The following is a 6,000-nucleotide window of genomic DNA, read 5'->3' as shown; positions in this document are numbered from 1 at the left end:
ACAAAGTACATACATTTACAGTAAAAAGAATGTTACGTATGATTATACATGGATGAAAATACTAAGCTACAGAATATAGAACATACAAATACTCTCTCACACACACACGCACACACCCACACACACACACACACTGACAAGTAGGTCCTTAGTGGTCAAAAAACATTTCAGAATAAGAAAATACTAAGATGCAAATAAAAACTATGTCAGTCTTTCAAGTAGGTACGTTTTAGATAACCTTCTAAACCTAGAAAGAGTTGTACTGTAATGATATGGATATTCTCGTGTTTACGTTTTCCTCAAAGGTTCATTGACGTACATGTACAAGGCAAATTCCTGGTAGATTTCGCTAGAACTATGTTTACAAACATACATGGTGAATTTCTTGTATGCTATTTTTAACACCTGTTCCGAGACGTTGCGCTCTTAATTTTGGCTCTACTTTTTCGGCTTGGCCGATTGGATTAGGTGTCGCTGGGCGTGTCGCCACAGTGGACTTAAATTTAATTAGGCAAATTTGGGAAATAGATTTGTATTACAATTATACCCCATTCACAGTGGTTTTGAAATTTGTAGCGGCGTTGTAGCGGAGCGGCGACACCGCCATAACACCGCTACAAATGCATTCACAGTAGAAAAGTTATCCCGCTGCAGCAGCGGGATAAATATCATGTACCCATTCACGCTGCAGCGGGTGATTTTTATTACCTCCGTAACAAACACGTGTATGCATGGCTCATGACCCGCGAGTGACCCCGATATGACCGGAAATACTTGCTTGAAATTGCGCGGTAAACATGTCAAGTTGCTTTTTGTATCCTCGATCATATTACTTTTTAAAAAAACTAGCATTTTTATTGCTTCCAGTCAGAATATTTTAATTTTTTGAAGTGTGAAATATTTTTATTTGGATAATTATAATACCTACATAATAATAAAATCAATTTGAATCCACTGGTTACTTTATTTCTATTTCACTTTATGTTCCCCATTGCTGTAGAAAAGAGGTCAGTGATAGGTAAGTAAACAAATCACACGTGTTTGTCGCGGTGTTATAGCGGAGAGCCTTCACACTGAGTAAACACCGCGACAGCAGCGGGACTGTCCCGCTGCTGTAGCTAGGCGTCCCTAGCGATAGTTTGTGTCGGCGTTATCGCTAGGCGGTGTTATCCCGCGATAGTTTATAACGGGTCCGAGCCTTCACACTGAAGACAACACCGCGACAGCAGCGGGACAGTCCCGCTGCTGTCGCGGTGTTTGAGGCCACTGTGAATGGGGTATTGGAAGGGTTTTTCCTTGTTGCAGGGTCTGTTCACACTATCGAAATAGTATGAGAGAGGAAGTGAGGATTACAGGTGTGTATATAGCCAGAAGCATGTGGGCTCGCTAGTGTGGACAGACATAGCAACATTTATCCCTTTTTATATTGATTGAATTAATTTCCAGGGTTGTTGGGTCTCCGGGTGATTTGCATCTCTTGTTTGAAAGATTAGAATGTAAGAGACACAGGTGGGTGCGTGAAAGAAGTATGTGAGGAATAGAGATGCGGATCATCCGGAGCGCCTTATATCCGAGGGGGTAAATTCGCCAAGAAATATAGGACCTTTTATTACGGAAACTAATTATGGGTGAATTGATATTTCGCAAAGCGTCTGTGTGACACGCCTCAATTTTTGGGAGGACGAGGCGTGTCAGTTCGGGGGGATAAAAACCGAGTTGCGTCTCTGGAGCGGGACCTCTTTTCCGTTACGATTCCGACATGAGTTGCTAATTTGCTTCAATTGGGTTGCACAGCCCCAAAACATGAACTTCGTGATTTTATTAATTCTACGTTTATTTTAATAAATCTTCAACTCCAATCAAGAATTTGTTTTAGTGACTTTGATTTATCTTCGTTTTCTACACTTCAAGAACTAAAGTTATACTTTAACATTTTCTGAGTCGGTACTAGGCGGGGCGGCTTTGGCCACCGGGCCGTCTCGCCGTGGATCGCTTCAGTACTATTTTTTTTTATATCATCAGGCAGACTGTTCCATTCTTTAATGCAAGGGGAGAAGAAGATATGTCATAGTGTGGTACGGTATGTCACTGAAACAGCCCCCGTACGACTTTTGTGCCAAAATTGATTATCAAAGTGGGGGGGGGGGGGGGGGGGCTAAAAAGTATTTACGATCAGGTAGAGGGTAGCGAGCGTAAATTGGTGTGGGGGGCTCAGGGGGTGGAGCCCCGGAAGCTCAGGGGTTTTAGGCATTTAATTACGGTCAGAGAAGCACAAATATTTTGATGCCGCATTTACGTCACTGGCAGGTCAGGGGGAGGGGGTTGTTAAGTTAAATTTACGTTATTATCCTACTTTTTTTACCGGTTTGGGAGGCTAGGGGGCGGGCCGTTAGAATCGGCCCGTGGATCCGCGCCTGTACAAAAAAGCACCAAAAACAGAATCGCTCAGTAAAGAAAGAATGTAAAGGTTGCTCAGAATAATGAGGAGGAAGTAATGTGCAGAACGAGAAGAAAGTCAGTAACAGCTATGTACATGTAGCTTGTAAATTTGTAAGAGGCAAAATGCTGATTATAATGAAATAGCAAAGAATTAAGGAGTATCATAGGTACCAATTCAATGGAAATTTGTATAAAAAAGAGCCCCCGTCAGTACTAAAAGAGCCCCCGTGAGAAGGCTCACGGGGGCTCTTTTTGGGGGGAAGAGCCCCCGTGGACAAAAAATTAATTTGAGCCCTGCCCATTAGTCTGCCTTATTCAATATTTATATACTGGTATATTATGCTTTTGTAAAAGCAAATGGTACTAGTACACTGAGCAAACTTCTGGGGAAAAAGATTTCTAAAATCGAGAAGTTTGGCCATGTTTTATAGGCTGAGTTGTCGCTCCATGGTGTAATTATTAAATAAAAATAAAAGTCAGTACAGCCCCCGAAATAGGATCAGATATCTATGAACCTCCCCCCCCCCCCCCCCGCCCCCCACTTCTCCTTCACTTTTGAAGATTGTTGGACATTTTAACTGCGTGGCAATGACTACTATTATATGTAATTTCCAATAAATGCATATTTCCGACAATTCCACTTTCTTGTTGGCTTGGTATTTTGATACTCTGAAACAAAGCAGAAAGCCATGTTATCAATGCTAACCCATCACATTCCCGAAGTGCGCGCGTTCCAATAAAATATTGTCGATTACTATTGCGGTATAAAATAGTCTGGGAGAAAATCAATAAGCAGCTTTGTTACTCCGATAAAAAGCAGAAAGCCGACCATGTTACATCAATTAAAGAGAAGGTTGAGTTCTGGGGAAAGGTGAACAATAATTTGTGAGCGTTTGTTATCATTCTTGTTATGCAAGTGTGGAAGAACATCAAAGAAAAAAGTTATTCCCTGAAAATCTATTTCAAATGACTTCATATCCCAGGTATGACAAGTAACGGCTTTAAAATGAGGCCTGATTTGATTTGCCATATGTTTGTGTAGTCCCATATCAATATCTTTCTGTGTACAGTGCTTGTGACTTTACCAAGACTGGGCCAAAGTTTTTATCATTTTGATAAAAATTTTCGTGTTTTCGTGATTCCTCGTGATTATATGTAATTATTTGTACTAAATGCACTACTCACTTTAACACTTGACTTTTGTCGAGAACTTTCATTTCTTCGTTTGGACTTTGTTCGTCTCTGGGACGTTACACGGGCTAGGTTGTAGGCTGCCACCGGCCAAACCGGTCCGTTTCACAAACATTAACACATCAACCAATTCAAAATATCAAAAAAAGGGGTGTATTAACTTTTCACCCGGAAATTTCTTTAGAAAGGGGGTGTTTTTTCTTTTTCTCTCTCATCTCTTTGGACTCCTCAAAAATTATTCCGAATTTAGGGGGGTACATTGAGCATTTTTCATGATTGGGTCTCCAAGGCAGGAAAAGCCCGCGAAAGGGGGGGGGGGGGTTCGGAAATGTTGGCAGTCCTCAGATAGGGGGTGCTTTCAAAAAGAGGGAACAAGCATATCGTACCCTGAATAACACTGAGTTAGAGGGGGGCGGGCCCTAGAGCCGGTGTAATACGGTAGTAGGGCGCTTTAGTAACGAGACGGAAGGCAAAGAGGACGGGAGAATTCACTCAACCGAGATCAAAATAATAATGTATGCAGTTCGGATTCCGTCTATTGAAATACTATTATTCTTATCGGGTGAATGAAATAATTTGTATTGAGGCACTCTATTGTACGGCGATACAGCTCTTCCGTAGTCGAATATAGGGAACGAACGCTATATTATGGCTGAGCTCGGTCGTGAAAATCAACAAGACGGAGAAAATTCTGGTTTGCACATGCGCAGATTGATTATTTTGCTCGGTTACCGTCGTCTCTCTCTTGCCTTACAGAGAAACAAGGTTAATACAATGAACTTGAGACAAAATAAATTTATGCGCCGAATGCACTTCATGCAAAATTATTTGATATGATTCAATGGACTTAGTGAGCGGGAGATCTTACATAATATCGTGAGGCAAGAAGTTATTGTAGGCTGTATACAGTTTGTCCTGTGGATTAAACAAGGTCATGTGAAAGCGTAATGTTGGAATACTTTAAACCAGGCGCGGATCCAGGATTTCTTAGGGGAGGGGGCCCAACTTTTCTTTTTTTTTTTGCTCCCGAAAATTTGAAAATCGCGCCGGCCGAAAAGTCGCTCAGTGGGGGGGGGGGGGGGGGGGGGGGGGGGGGGGGGGGGGGGGGGGGGGTAGTGAGCACATTTTTTTTTTTTTGATCCTCAAAAAGAATTTCAATTTGCACCCCCCCCCCCTTGAGCGCCAGGGGGGGGGCCCAACCCCCAAAAAAGGTAAAAATCACGTGATTTTACATGATTTTTTTCTCAAGGGGGGGGGGGGGGGGCCGGGGGGCCCGGGCCCCCCCCCCCTGGATCCGCCACTGCTTTAAGCAATGAAGCACTGAAGTAGAATCTTACTTAGGATTTAAGACTTAACTTGTTGGCCCTAAATTTGGCGCATCAGCCTAAACGTGGTACAAGGAGATTTTTACAGCTCTTGACGACAACAAAACGGTGCTAAGTCATCCGTGGCAGAAAACAAAAATGTGAATGGGGAACCATATATTATTTTGACGAAAACAATTTTCCCTTTACCAGGGGCGGATCCCGGATAACAAAAAAAAAAAGGGGGGGGGGGGGGGGGGACGTGAATGTACGAAATAGCGAGCGCGCGAAGCCTTTACGGCTTGCGGTCCCCTGGATCCGCCATTGTTTACCATGAAACAGATTTCAACGTCACATGGATAATGGCCTTGTTAACCACACGCTACCAAATTTAAGTTAGTTATACTTTTATAAATAAATGTAAGTTAGTGATTTGGTTATAAATTCAAACATCTTTTTTTGAGGGGGAGGGGGCAACAGCCTCGCCATCATATTTTCCTTGGGATTTAAAAAATAATTCCCTTCGGCGGTCCAAAGAACGGCTATATTCCACATCCCGCTATAATAGTCAATATCTGTATTATTTCCCATTTTCCATTAGCACAGAGCCAATCGACTGGCAAACTCAGTTGGACACACTCTGATGCAATTTCCCGCTTTGTGCTTGTCAATCAAAGCAAAATGGCGCTGCGTTGTGTCCAATGTAAACAATCGGAACAGCAGCTTGCACGGATGCCATCAGATGAAAGCATTAAAAATACCGTAATTTCAAAATTAGTATTGATCGATGTTAACACGAAGTAATAAGATAAATTGGGTTTATTGGCAGTGACGGGGAGAGATGGCGAAAAAGAGACGTGGCGGAATGAAAGATATAGGGATAGATAGTCAGAGAGAGAGAGAAAGAGAGAAAGAGAGAGAGAAGAGAGAGAGAGAGAAAGAGAGAGAGGGAGAGAGAGAGGGAGAGATAGAGACACGCACACACACAAACAGAATATGTCCCAGGTAGAAATCTCCGTTCTTCTGGTACACTAAACAGTTAACAGCCCAAAGAACTATGTCTAGT

This window comes from Strongylocentrotus purpuratus, unplaced genomic scaffold (genome assembly GCF_000002235.5).
Source record: "Strongylocentrotus purpuratus isolate Spur 01 unplaced genomic scaffold, Spur_5.0 spur5_scaffold_17, whole genome shotgun sequence".
In the NCBI taxonomy this organism is placed as follows: Eukaryota; Metazoa; Echinodermata; class Echinoidea; order Camarodonta; family Strongylocentrotidae; genus Strongylocentrotus; species Strongylocentrotus purpuratus.
The sequence above is the reverse complement of the archived record's forward strand: the minus strand, read 5'-3'. Positions refer to the sequence as shown.